At 46.7% G+C, this 15237-nt stretch overlaps 1 protein-coding gene across 1 annotated transcript in view; it reads left to right on the top strand.

Moving 5' to 3' along the window:
* LOC119455891 (chromobox protein homolog 1) overlaps positions 1 to 14708 on the top strand; it is a 212059-nt gene extending 197351 nt beyond the window's left edge. Inside the window, exon 6 of the transcript XR_007467547.1 lies at positions 14698 to 14708. The gene's annotated coding sequence lies outside the window, so the exon portion shown is untranslated. The remainder of the gene's footprint in view (positions 1 to 14697) is intronic.
* The last annotated feature ends 529 nt before the right edge of the window (positions 14709 to 15237 follow it).

The following is a 15237-nucleotide window of genomic DNA, read 5'->3' on the forward strand; positions in this document are numbered from 1 at the left end:
CACCCGCCGCGATGATTTAGTAGCTATGATGCCGAGCTCAGAGTCCTGGGTTCGACTCCCAGAGACGGCGGCCGCGTTCCCACGCGGGTAGAATGCAAGAACGTTCGCGTAGGCCGTGCTCAAAGTGCGTTGGACGCACGTTAAAGAACCACCGGGTGTTCGAAATTAATACGCAGACCTCCACGATATACGGCACCTCCCGTAATAAACCCACGATGCAGCATCGGGACGTTCAACCCCACAATTCGATAACTGTTATAAGTCGCTTCCTCCGAAGAACGCACGTCTAAGCACGCGCTACCCCCCCCCCCCTTTTTTTTTTTTTTTTGCAATGTATTTGCTTTTGTTGTTGATGACCTCACCACACGTGTTTCGCTTTGTTGTGTCCTTCGCGTGCGCGGGCCGAGTTCGACGACACCAGCGTGGGTGCGCGAATAGGCCGTGCACTTTGCGTGTTTCTTTATTGCCCGTTCCAAAGCCGCCCTAAGAAACGAGTGTGGGAGATGTCTGTTTGTTTCCTTTGTTCAGCTATAGTGTCACCACCGACTCCGCTGAGATTGTTTTCGATTGTGACAAGCAGGTATGGAGGTCGTCGACATATCCTATTCTACAGCAGACCCGCCTCAAGGCCCCACCCCCCTCCTAAAAAAATAATAATAATAATACTAAAACGCTTTCACCCACTGGAATGAGCAAACCGGTCTGTCTGTGAGGGAAGCCACCGCCTAGCAACTCCCTAGACCAACCGCTTACGACACCCATGTCGCCCCCTCCCTGCCGACGCAGCAAATCGCCGAAAACAGTCGGACCTCAACAGCCGTATAGGGATCGTCGCCATACATCATTTTTTTTTTCTTTTTTTATGACTCGTTCCTCTCCTCTTTTTGCTGAGCTTCGAGGTCGACGATATCTTTTTCTATATCTCTTTCTTTCTTTTTTTATATCTCTTTCCTGCTTCCCTCCTGTACCCTGCTGTGCATCAAATGAGAACTTCAGTTCTGGCTGGACTCCTTGGCAAAGAGGAAGGAAGTGAAGGTGAGGAGGAGCGTGTGTCTGGTCGTCCTTTTTCTTCCTTTCTTTCTTTTTTTTTTTTGTTATTCGTTTCAAGTCAAGTATGCGTTCTCGCCAGCTCGCCCAAATTTCAGCCCTTATAATATAGCCCCGAGAACGACCTACAGGGGCGCTGCGAGCGCCGCTCGCGTGACGTCAGGGCACGGACTCGCGCCTGTCGTCTGCTGCCGTTCGGGCACTGTCCGGGCGCCTGCTGCAGTGTTTTCGTTTGTTCGCTGTCGTTCCCTGTGCTTGTATACTTATGACGGTCATCTCAAATACATTTTACGACGTCTTCATTCGCGCAAACTTATTCAAAGAGCTTATTTCCTTGGCGACAATTTATTTCTCAAGGACAACGCAGCAGTGCCAGCCGAAGGAGCTCAGACCAGCCCATTGCGTGTTTTTCATGCGCGGATCTAGACATTGCCGATTGAGGGACTAATGAAAAAGCAGAAATAGCACGTGACTAATAAAAGCAATAAACGCAAGAACATATCACATAGGAATCCAGTTAGGATACCATACCTGCAGTGGTGCAACGAGCATGTCACTGTCTGCTAGATATGACTGCTATATTTACCTTGATTTTAACCCATTAAAACGTGTTTGTTTATGACGAGTAGCGCATGGTATAATATCTCATTTTTTATTTCTAAACGCTCGACAATAACACGAGGACCTGACACTGCAGTTTAGATTCCATCAGCATCACTTGTTTCTTTAACTGCTTCTCAAAATTAGGCCGTTCTTCATCGGTTAATGTTAACTTGCGGTAATTTGAAGTGAAGCTAATTGAGGCTTACAGCTACTTGCAGAATACGCAAAGGAATGTACCAATATTTATTCACGGTTCCGTGCTACACGTTCAACTCACTTGTGCAATTTACTGCCGCTTGTTTCTTGAGAAATAGACATCACGAATCTGTTTGGCGAACTGACACAGGCTGCTCGGCCGAAATTTTTTATTGAAATATGCCTTTTGGACCGTATGGCTGCAGCTAGAAAGAAGCCGAAGCCTCATTCATTAGTAGTATGGGGCTTATTGAAGATATCATTATTCCCCTGTGGAGGTCAAAAATCAAGTGAATTCATTTAAGGCTTGTAGTGTCTTCTCTATGAGGTTCTCTTTTATGTACTCACAAAGCAAATAGATCACAGTTTGTGCAGTTAAACAAACGCAGGATCGAGACCTGGTGAGGCAGAAGGCTCTTCAGTGCAGCCTAAGCTGCGCTGTATATCGTCGAGTATAACATAGGCATTGCAATTGGCGCTTAAAGAACTGCTTCATGGTTTCAATTCGAAGTTGTAGGGAACTGATGGGTTTCGCGAATAATACATCCTCGCCATATCGACAGTCGGTAGATTTATTTGCGTAAGGGCTGTGCCATGATGTCGATAAAGGCAACTGAGGGTCACTATGAAACATTTTCTCGCTTGCAATTGATAGGCTCTCGATCTTGACCACGAAACTGTTCTTTCAGGTGATTACTGTTATGGTATGCGTGTAGTATATACATACTATACGTGACGCGCCGTCGTGTAAACAGCCATGAGCAATGCGTTTCCTGGGTGCCTGTTTCAGAGAACGGTGAAAGTATTAGCAAACGTTTTCATGCAAAATGCGTGCCTAAGTTTTCCTTTTACGCATTAATAAAGTACCCATATTTGACTAGAACAACTCACCATAGTAATAAGAATCGTCATAAAAGATTCGCTGAGCAGCTTCCTTCCAACACGCGTTTATAATATTGACATCAAATACCAATACCAAGCTTTTTCTTCCTTGTGAAATGCAATGTCTCTCATAGCTAAGCACTAAGGGAATGTTAAGTGTTTTGCGGAGCATCATACACAACTTCGTGTGTTGAATTTGCAGACATCATTTTTACGCAAAGTTTATGGACAGACACTGTGCATATACGCATTGCAAAACCGGTAGACCCCTTCAATGCTACATACCTGGCGATATCCACGCCGCAAATTTTCACGACTCGCGGTTTTGAAGAAGAAACTGCCGTTCAGGCATGACAGTAAAAAGAAGCCGACATATCCTTTAATAAGTACGGCTCGAGCCACCAATACTCCAAGCACGGCCACTGGATAAAAAAAGGTGTTTTTTATCCAGTGGCCGTGCTCCAAGCATGCACGAAGGGAACGAGCGCGCGCAGCAGCCGAGCGAGCGCCGTCCTGTCCGTGACGTCACTCGTAGAGGGCGCCACTCCAAGTTCTCGCCGCTAATAGAGTGTGTCCAGTTTGTGCTGGGCTACAAACAGCTTGACGGCGCTCCGACGAACGATACAAGGCTACCGTGTGACAGCTAGATAAATCACAGCAGCAACGTAAACGTCATGCTGCAAATAAATACATTAACCGCGCAATATTATCCCAGATATTACGCACAAGTTGCACTGCAAAAAGAACGCTCACACGGTGACACAAAAATGCATGAGCAGCAATGCGCGAGATGTTGCAATTAAACAATAATTCTGCATATAATCAACAGCCATACGCTAAGCGATGTGCTACACGAATGAAATAACGGCATATAGGAAATCAGAAAAAAGAAAAATCTAACCCGTTACGTGGAACATAGCATTTCACCGAAGAATACATATTCTACACAAAATTAAATGTAGAATTGCAGAATGTGATTGATTTACTGTCAGTTTGTGGAAGTATCTACATTTACTTATGTATACTGTGAAGGAAATATTATGTTTCAAGGACTGGCGTTTATGAAAGATTCGAAACCGGGGCATACGCCACTCGTCCGTGTTACGTGTACATGCACGTTACATGAATGAAATGTAATCCGTAATCGCTCACTGCGTTGTATAATATAGTCCCTGTGACGCTTTGATACATCAAACCCATTCGATCGTAAATATACGGTAAAAAACGACGTACAGCGTGAAAGGACAAATACTGATAGAGACGACAAACACTGCGCTGACTTCCAACAATATTTTACTGCCGTTGCCACATCATGTGTATATATACAGGAGGGGGCATGCGCAGAAAGACGAAAGGCGGTCACAAAAAGCCCAAGCAACCACCCTCGTAAATATACGCTCAATAACTGTGCTTTTATCGGGCTTGATGCATGCAATGTTACGATGTTTCTATAGCCCTGACTTGCTTTTCCCATGCGGATGTTGTCGCTCTGTATCGTATAATATATCGCTGTCGCTATCGTATGATATAATTTAATTATATCGATGTCTGTAGTCATTTGCCTCAAAGTGACGCTCAAAAGAAACAATAAATACATTTAGACTGATGAAGTATTCTAGCACATCTCTATTTTCCTCGATTTCACCGTAAGAGGTTGGTTATTAGAGAGGAGAACGAAAGGCGAAAGTTTTCTACTTTTTTTTTTTTTTTGGCGCCAGAACGTCAGCGCCTGTACGTGAGTGCGACCTCATCGATTTCAAAGTATTCGTTCGTATTTTATTATTCGTATTTATTCGTATTTCAGTAAAGCCCTATCGAAAAAACTCATATCGAATAATGTCCCACATAAAAGCCCGTATGTATCCATTTACCACAGGGGGCGTGTCCCATGTGATTATATGAACGTATGGGGCCCCCGTCCGTTAGCCCCCCGACCCCCGTCATAAGTCAGATGTACAGTGTGCCTTATTTTCACGGGAATAGTCCTTGCGCGCACGTCCAAAGCAGACGACGGGCATCCGCTGCAGACACAGGGAGGTGCAGCCACAGGACATCCGCTGCAGTATTGACCCTTCTCGCGGCGATCCCGTGGGCGCTGCCATATTTGATCACGTGGTGACGCGTCCATTGCTTGCCTCAACTGCCTCCGTTGCCTCCTTGTTTACAATGGAAGTGTATGGCGCCGGCGCGGCTTAGAAAACCTCTGTTTTCGGAGATATCATAGACGGTGACTAGATGGACGACACGAAGCTTTGATCACAGCTTCAGAGAACACGCAAAAGCGCTTTCGGAGCTGATTAAGCTATGTCCAAATGTCATAAGCAGCGTATACGGTGCTTGTTCTAAAATCGGTGCTAAATATGTATTCCAAGCTGTCCGATTATGAATTCAGTGAAGATCAGTGTGTTTTACTCTTTGTTCTTTATTCGGCAAATATTTTGAAGCAGTGGCTTGTCAGTTTCTGACTCAGTGAAGTTCCTCGGTGCGGCCACTATCTGATTATTTTCTGCCTAGTCACTCGCGGGTGTGCTCAGTTCCGAATACGATAGATTTGTTCTTGCTGCGCACAAGGCTTGAAACGTAGCTGTTTTGTACATTGTAATACCTTGTAGCAAATATATATTACAGCTAGTAACTTGCTTACTCTTGTGGACCATCACGAAACATTCAGCTTCGACCATTGGTGCGCCATAGGTGTAGTCCGCCATTTATTGTGTGTATACAGTGCCCATATATTCAAGTGTGAGTCCATTCACTTATTCAATTAATACGTCGGCGATAGAGTGGGCGTAAGTTTTCCTGCCATTTTGACAGATGTGTATAGATAACGTGCGCGAAACTTACTATGACAGGAAGCGGCGCTACTCCCTTTGTCATTGTTTAACGAGTGGTACTCATTCTTGCCGACGTTCTGGGGATGAAGCCCTTTCTTTGAAGGTTAGCGATACAAGGCTGGAGGATGAGCAAATTTCTGCATCCTCGATGAAAGCCGTACATCACGAAGTGCCGGTAACACGTTCGGACAGTTGCAGCAGCGGTCCGAGAACTTCGCCACACAGATTCATTCTGTTCCTTAACATGCCAGTCACTATTTTTGCAGCCAACTACTGCACACCTCTTCAATCCACATTATTCAATCTAGCATGATTGGAGCACAGTGTGTTAGCGAAAACTCAGTTGCATTTCCGACAGCTGATCGGACAGAAGCAATGTAGAAGCGGTAATGGTTTCGTATTCGTGCGCGGTCGCTGAGGAGAGGTATGGCGCGCCGCCGTGAGCGCCATCTCGTTTCTCTAAAACAAACTGCTCCGCGAAAAGGGTCAATAGGGATCGAGGTCAGCCAATCAGACGCACGTCCGGTTTGCTACCCTGCGCTGGTGGAAGGGGGGACAAAGACATTACACACGTGAACGTGCACATCGAATCTACTACAAACAGTCGGGGAGACCAGTTCAGTTCGGGTATGCCGTAGTAATGCTCTTGTTGCTTAAAAAAAAAAAAAAAAATTAAACGTCGAAGTTTTACGTGCGAAGACCACGATCTGATTTGCGGGGCACGCCGTATTATGTAGCACTCCGTATTAATCTGTCCAGCTGAGGTCCGTTAACGTGCTCACACGAGCGTTTATTTATTTATTTATTTATTTATTTATTTATTTATTTATTTATTTATTTATTTATTTATTTATTTATTTATTTATTTTTTGCATAACGCCCCCATCGGAATTAATGCGGCCGCCGTGTCCGGGATTCGATCCCGCGACCTCGATCTCAGCAGCGCAGCCGCCATACGCTCCGGGTTCGTCGCTTTCTGAAACCAGCGACACGCAAACAAGAAACAGTTTCACAACAAAAAATTACATAAATACGAACTGTGCTCCGCGTGGTGTACGTAACACGCGCGTTTGCGTCGAGGTCGCTAAAAAAATAAATAAGTAGCGCAAATAAATCAGCGATGTCGTGCGAAGAAGAAGACGCTATAGCCGGTGCACGTCCCCCCCACCCGCCTACTACCGTTGGCCCATTTGGCGCCCAGAGCCAGCCAGCCAGCCGACGCCGCCCCGGTTGAAGCAGCAGCAGCAACAGCTTCGCCGTCGGTCCCGTTGCAGCGTCGCGTCGCACATGGGCGCCCCGGCCAAGAACCGGTTCCTCGGTGTCTTCGCAGCTCGCTTCGGGGGTCTCTCTCTCTCTCTCTCGTGCTTGTTTCTTGATGCCGCTGGACGCTGCAGCGGTGCGACCAAATCTGTCGAGCCACCGCTAAGGCCACGCACTACGCTTCATACTGGCGCCGAGGGCAGGCCCTGATGTGTCTGTGTGTGCCTGTAGCAGTATACAAGCGGGGGAGGAAACGACAGAGAGGCGACCCCGATATTTTTTTCAGTTGAAACAAGACTAGAAACAACGCCTGAAAAAGGGACGCAACAACGCCTGAAAAAGCTGACCGTTATACTGTATCCGGAAACGCCCCCGGGGTTCCGACGCGTGTGCCTTGTTATATATATATATATATATATATATATATATATATATATATATATATATATATATATATATATATATATATATATATATGTCGGGAGAACACGCGGATGGTTCTCCAAATACGGAAACGCACAGTAGTGATGCGTATACGCGGAAGTCTGGTGCAAGACCAAAAACATCTGTGGCCGAATTCTCAAAGCTTTTGTTTCGTAAGTGCTGTCAATTGCCATTGGCCATCCGCCTTCACTAATGACATGTCCAACACCACGATTGGCATGTGCACCTGCTTCTGCGAACAGTTTTGGCGTATGAGAACGCTTTTGCGAATTCGGCGCCCCTGCATGCTTCTGAGAGAGTTGTATAGTTGGAATCAATGATTATCGACTTGGTCAAAACGGGAGGACGCGATGCAAACACGAGAAACGGCACGTTATACGCGACATCAAGAGGCCTGTCGTGTCACGGCCGCGTTAATTCTTGTGGGGATCCTTCTTCGTTATGTTTATATGATTGATGTTATAGTTCAGCGGAAATCCGCTAGGTGGAGATAAGTTTCCCTTTAATGTTTATATGTTTGTACTGAGTTCTATACTCTTTTGGCCATGCGTTTCTTTGTGATATGCGGCGCTTGAGAGTTCGCGTGGCTGCAATATACAAAGCCCGAGCTGCAGGTTGCGCGTTTTAACCCGGGGCAGAAGATAAAAACCCTGCGATGGTGCCTCTTTGTACTATCGCACGTTCCGAGATATTGGAGCTTTATGTAACCGCGTGGCCGAATAACCTACAGGATATACGATTTTACCGCTTCACGATAACGACGCGACGGTATACTCTGTAAATTCTGCTATACAAGGATATGTGCAGGCTCTGTGTATACATGTATAATATAGCTCGGTCACCCATATTTGGACTCCTTCAAAAAAAAAAAAAAAAAGATGGTCGTCTCTCGCACCGAAACATAATTAAGGCGCCGGAACCGATCACAAACACACCACGAAGACATGCAAGCGGCCGTGCACGTATTATAAATCGTATGCGCATATCCGATCCATCATGAACGAATGCGCCCGCTCTAATTGCCCAGCATATATATATATATATATATATATATATATATATATATATATATTTGAAGGAAACGTCTCCATCCTGCAGGTGGCTGCAGTCAAAGGATATATATACCGCTAAGTTCTTCCCAATTCTCTCTCGCCCGGCCGTTCGGTCCTCGCTCGACTTTGCCATTCTATTGTCTATATGGGTCCACGATTCACGTACGCGCATTCAGCGCTCGAATATGCGGGCTCATCCATTCCCCGATCAGCGCAGGATGTCTCCGCCGCGCCTTTCATGCCTCGCCTCTTCAAATGATATCCGCTCTGCCACCGGCCCACTGCGTGCGTGCCTATACAGGGTGTTTCAGCGAACACTTTCAAAGATTTTTAAAGGTTTCCTGTGGCAGATAGCACAGTTCTATAGTTCATGAGCTGGTCTACTCGAAGAGGCGGACATTATACTTGCACAAAAGATTGACATGCATAATGGACTAACGAAAATTCACTATTTAAGTTTTTAACGAATTACCTTACGGCCCATATTGCAATTTACAAATTCTAGCCGTGGAGTTCGCAAGGCGGATCCACTTGGAACGGATTCTCAGGATGACACCAGTTTCGAGATATTAATTCCCGGACTTTGTGGACTTTGCGGGATTGGCGTTCCAGTTACTTTTGCGCTTCAATGCATAAAACGACGTTTTGTTAAGAAAGTCAATATATATGCTTGGGGAAGGGAAAAATAAGAATGGAGTCAGTAGCGGCCGGTGTTGACACGAACCCGATAAAGACCCGTCGAGTCGGCTTGTCGGGCCGAAGACGGCGTGTACATACACTATATAGAGCACTTCGACCAAGGTCACTCGAATAAATTAAAGTAATGCGCTCCACTTGGCACATGGAGGACGCTATATGTACCGGCATTCAACGAATAAATTATAAATATTCACCCATTCCTACCGCATTATTTTTAATCGTGATCGGTACGGCATGAAGTGTGATCGACGTGGAAGTATACCGTCGAGCCAATTAATTAAGCGGCGACGACAGGCGACTGCTAGAAGCACCAAAGCCGCGGCCGTCGGCGGCTAAGCCAACGTAAGCTTACTTAATTTATACCTGATAAATCTCCTGAATATGCACATTCAGGACACCTAATTATCGGCGGAGCGCCTTGCATGCCACAATAGTGGCGCCATGTTGATGGCGATTTCGACAGTTCTGTCATTCTCGGTTATAGCTCGCGAATTCGCAGTCTCCGAAATCGGAATATACGCCAGTATAGAGTTGCATAATGGCTATAGTAAAAAAAAAAAAAAAAAACGCATTTGCTTCTGCGCCCAGGGTTCTGCAACCTGACATAAATTTCATTGTCATTAACAACAGCGCGAGAAACTGGGACGGTAAGAGACACAAGAACGTTCAGATCGGTGTCAAAAGTTTACGAACAACTTGTTGTTGACTGCAGATAAGTGCGAATGTAGTCTATACATCGTATACAGCCGGCTATACCGAGACACAGACCGCGGCAGGGTCAGAGAAAACGCTGCTCGATCGTATTTGACGCCGACGGTTCCTACGGCATTCATGTTATTACGTCGTTCTTGCATCTCTCAACGCGTGTTGCCCGGGCGCGATCCCGGTCAACTTCCTTTACTTTCATTCTGTTTCCCATAACAAAGTCCGGTCGAATCGGCTTGTCGTGCCGAAATGCGCTCGACGGTTTCGATGCAAAACGCTAGCGCGTGGAGTGTAGTGAGCGTCCATGGTGAGTTCTGTATAAACCCGGCCAACGAGGGGATGGGTTAATTGAGTCGCCCAACACGCTTGGCAAGACGCATGTAAACGCAGTCGGTTAGTGGACATGAGTCAAGGCTGAGTCATCTCGACTTCTGACTCAACCCGTTCAAGTATAGAGTTCATGTACAAACGAATAGAAGGAAGGCCCGGTGGCGATTACGTGTAGACCGCTGTCAACGAACTCAACGTCGGACGTATTTATCTATATATAAACGTTGAGTCGGACGTTTGCCCATGGTGGTCGCTTTGTCAGGCGCTTTGTCAAGCCACGGCAGCGCTCGCAAACGCAGCAGCATATACGCATATGTACTGCGTTGCTGCTTGTATAGCACTTCAGCTCACTGCATGTGATCTCTCTTTCCGCCGTGTCTCCCCATTCCGTGCTCGCCTGTCGGGTGAGTTTGGTGCGACTGGCCGCGGCTTCAGCGCATGCAGTTTTCGTTCCAGCTCTTTCGGAGCACGCCCTCGTTTATACGAGGCATCACACATATAGCGTCTTCGCTTAAACGGAACTCTAAGGGACAGGAAAAATATGTTCAGTTTATTCGCAGTTTCATGTTTAAGCGAAGGACAGTAAAATCACCGACAGTCGTTTTATTCGAAACGCGGCCGAGTATCTGATTACTAGGAAGAGAGAGAGAGACTGCGCTCTGCTTCTGATAGTGCAGCTTCTTTTTGGACAATGTTGTGTTCGTGCGCGAAATGATTCCCAATATATTTATGCGCTGTCCTCGTGTTCTAAGTAGGGGTACACAGACTTTCAATTGCATCTCTTGCCGTCTGGACCGGAACAGTATAACGCACACTGGAACGGTCCGTCCCTCCGGAGCACTGCTTGAAACCGGCCGGACGATCGACCCACGGCCACGGCAATCGGGAGGGCATGGCGTTTTTGAAGGTTGCAGAAAGAGTGTAAATTAGGAGCCGTCTGTAATGATGGGGCAGCATAGTAATGACGGCGCAGCCGTATCTCACCACGACAATTCAATGTTGGTGAAAAGGTGGGCTTTTCCGCTAAGCGCACCTACATGGCAGTGCAACTTGCCTGCCGAGAGAAGAGATTTAGGAGGGGGCTCAGAACCGTGACAGTCGCCCAGTGATGTGGCGGCCCCTGTGTCGTCAGTGGAAGCAATTTATACAGGCTCTTTCAGCCGAAACGATTACGCCACTGTGTGAACCGTGACAAAGGTTGGCACCTGGACCTCCGGTTGCGAATACGCATTGCCCGAATGTTCAGTAAAAGGAGGCAGACTGAGATTTCAGTGCTTTCCGTAGCTTAAAGCTCAACGGACTCGATGCTACAGGGCGAAACCAGACTCAGCAACGCTCTTGTTCCTGGGAGCTTCGTTTTATTCTTACAAAGTAATCATGCGTATATACGGGGTGATCATTTTTAAGTTCTATGGAAGTCTTAAAGATCGCCTGTGGCGGTTGGCATAATTCTTGTCCTCGAGCTGGATTTATTCGAGGAGGCGGATATCACTAGCACGAGAAATCGATACACATATTCAACTAATTAACGAAAATTTACTAATTCACTTCCTAATTAATTACTTTACGACACACATTGTAATTTACGAATTCTAGCCGTTGAGTTTGAAAGACGTGTTCGCCTGTTGCAGATAACCTAATTAAAGTCCTTGAGCTGGATTATTGAGAGAGATGCGCAAGAAATCGAAACACAACAAATAAACCTAATTAACAAAAATTCACTAATTAGCTTAATATGGCCCCCTAGTTCTTGCGTGCGCAAGCCGCTTGCGTCCCTTGTAATCTAAAGCTCTCTACATTTTAATCCGTGAGCTCGTAAAAAAAAAAAAGAAGAAGAAGAAGCTTCCGATGGTCTTCCTTGTCAAGCTTAACGCGATCGAGGGCGATGTGTATATAGCTCGCCACCAGACATCCAACACCATAGTGTGGAGTGCGTACTAATTGCATTTCATTTATTTTTGTGCATGTCGCCCGCTGACTGGGGCCCAGAAGAAAGCTCTGGCCTCCCGAGACCGGCCCTGGCTTCTTCAATTCATCACGTGTCTCTGATAACGAACTTGGCGTGACACGTATACCCAGCGAGGCCTGCGGTACTTCTAAAATTTCGTCCTCATTTTTTTTTATAGATGGCAGCAAGGAGACTGTGGGTCTCCGTGTTGCTGCAACAACCACTCGCATGAGCAAGTCTTCGAGCAATATGTTTCAAAAGCGAGAACCCTATTATCCTTTAATAAAGGCGCATCAGTGAAACAATGTTGCTAACGCTTACTGTTCTTTCTCTCACTTTTTTTTTCTCCATTAGTTTATTTCGTTCCTGATAGGTAATTCAACTAAAATGTCTACCGTGGAGCAAGCAAGTGCTTCGTGGAACGGATATTAACCAGCGGTCCATTAGGGTAATGGATGGTATACATTTAAGAGCAATTTGGACCGGCAGAGAAATAGACACAATTACGAAATTGGTGGAGCATCTTTGGCGATAGCACAGGAGTGTGCAATCGTATAGTGCGTTGGAGGACGCCTTTGTCTATAGCAACGAGCTTCGTATTAGCCTGGCGGCAGCGATGCGATGGTGATAAATGCTGTAGCGCTTGTACTGACTCATTAGATATATACACCCACCGCGGTGGCCTAGTGGTTTTGGCATTGAGCTGCTAAGCCCGAGGGCACGGGATTATATCCCGGCAGCGGCGGCCGCATTTCGATGTGCGCGAAATGCAAAAAAAAAAAAAAAAAAAAAGTTCGTGTATCGTGCACTGGGTGCACGTTAAAGAACTGCAAGTGGTCGATATATAATTATCCGGAGTCCCCCCGCCCCCACTGCACGACGTGCCTCATAATCATATCGTGGTTTTGGCACGTGAAATTCCAGAATTTCATTAGCTGATTAGATACGCGCGAGTCGTTAAAACGTGCGTGGTTTTGTTGTTTCCTGGACGGGATCACAGATATAGTTTACCCGCAAAGAAAGAAAAAAATAGGTCTTGCAGAAATGAATAATCGTTTTCCATGCAAATAACACACGGGCAACGCAGAATTTTCAGTTATCTTAACATCCGCGAAACTTTTTGCAATTTGGCTTATTCAAGCGCGTTCTAGATGCGTATACGACATTGTATACGTTCCTCCATAGAGGAACGTCTCGTACCGAGAGGTTCTTGGTCACTTCAGGAAAGAACGTAAGAAATATCCACAACCACACGGGCGGCTGGACAGGTCCCAGGCAGTCGACCTGAGGGGGTTGCAGACGGGCACTTTCACCAACCCCTACCACCTGCAACGCCTGTGGCCCGCGCCGCATCCGTCGCCCGGCTGCCCGTGGTGCGAGCACGAACGGGCTGATATGGCCCACATGTTTTGGGAATGCCAACGCCATGAGGAAGAAGCACCAAGAGGAAGGGGGAAAACAACAGCAGGACTCTCTGAAGCGGGATGCCTCGCTGAGAGATGGCAAGCCGCCCTCCATCGAGGCACCCGAGGACCATGGAGTGTGCCGGCACGTCCAGCGGGCCAGGGCCATTTCCAAGGATCTCGGAAGATCTTTTTCCGGCGATGGACCCCTGGCAGCCTAGCCCCGCGCACCAACAGCCATAACCGTTGGACAAATAAAGTTTATTCCTATCCTATCCTCCGTAGAGGCGACAGAGGATGCCCCTTCACCCCACATGCATTTCACGCAATGTCTATATATTACCGTCCCTCGACTCACACTTGATCAATGGCGGTAAATGAGGTCCCCAGGGACCTTAGCGGGATAGTGACCAATATGCCCCACCTCCGCCCCTATACATATACGATCCTGATCAACGTTAGTTTACTATATAGAATATATTCTAGTACAATCTACCGCCGCGATCCTGATTTTTAACATGCCGGGTTAGGGAGATAAAAATGAGGACGAGTTTAATTAGGGTTGTAATATTTTATTTATTTATTTACATTCTTGCACGCACACCCCCTCGAAAACAGCACGTTAGTTGTATATTGCGAGCTTTTCATCTGAGAAACTGCAGAACATATCGTGCCGTCTATTGACGCCTGTCAGAAACAAATGCCTAGGAAGATTTCCAACGCATGCATAACTGCGTTGCCGTTTTATTTGAGCTGTTGAATAAGTATCCCGGACATGAAAGAAAGCGCTATGCGTATACGGCGAACCCAACTGATTGATCTGTACTACTTTGCTGTCATTGCAGGTGGATAGATAACGCCACTATTTGCTGTCCCGGCAACCAGGCGTCACCATGATGTTCAAGCCGAAGTCAGCGCTCAAGATCGATCGAAGCAGCCTGCAAAGAGCCGTTCACGCCGCACGCTATCGCAGAAGGTCAATATGATATGCCACCACACCACCAGTTCCGCTACGCCACCGCTGCTGCAAAGGATGCCGGGAGTGGTCGTTAGCAGGATGAAGGACAACCATAGGATTAATAAACACGTTTTTTAAACCGTAACAGGATACTTCGTCCAATATTAATCAGGAGGAGTGCAGGAGGAGCAGTGGCGTAGCCCCAATTTTTTTTTTTTTTTTTTGGGGGGGGGGGGGGGGGGGGGAAACGGGAAGGTGACAGTGACAGATTGGGAGGGGGGAGGCAGGCTGCATGTTAACATAGAAATTTCCACAGGGGGGGGGGGGGCTTGTCCAGTGTACCCCCCCTCATCTGGCTACGCCACTGAGGAACAGCAGAATTCAGAAAACGCACCCTCAACCTCCTTTTCAAGTTTGCTCGAAAAATTCTGCCTTTCCCCTCAAGGTTGCTTTCAACCCAAGCATACAGCCCAACAGCGGCTCGGAACACAGCAATCATGGCACCGCAGAGCAGGTGACCATGCCCGGGGGTTTATACACCCTCCCCCCCCCCCCCCCCCCCCCAAAAAAAAAAAAAAAAAAAAAAATTGAACGAGAAAGAAAAGTAGAAAATAATGAAGAATTCCGAAAGATATCCCTTCCCTCCCATCTCCCTCCTAATTTCTCCCGCGCGTGAGGGGAGTAGCAGCAGGAGCGTCGGACTCTAAAAATGTTTGACTGCACTTATACATCTACGGGAACGGCCCTACAATTTTTGACAAGGCTAACTTCGGAATCAGCTTACATTTTCAGATTGCAGCATTTTCGTGATCGGCCCACATTTTAACGTACGATGACGTGTTAATTAATTTTGAACAATTTACTGGGTTATACATGG

Source organism: Dermacentor silvarum, chromosome 6 (assembly GCF_013339745.2).
Source record: "Dermacentor silvarum isolate Dsil-2018 chromosome 6, BIME_Dsil_1.4, whole genome shotgun sequence".
Classification (NCBI taxonomy): domain Eukaryota; kingdom Metazoa; phylum Arthropoda; class Arachnida; order Ixodida; family Ixodidae; genus Dermacentor; species Dermacentor silvarum.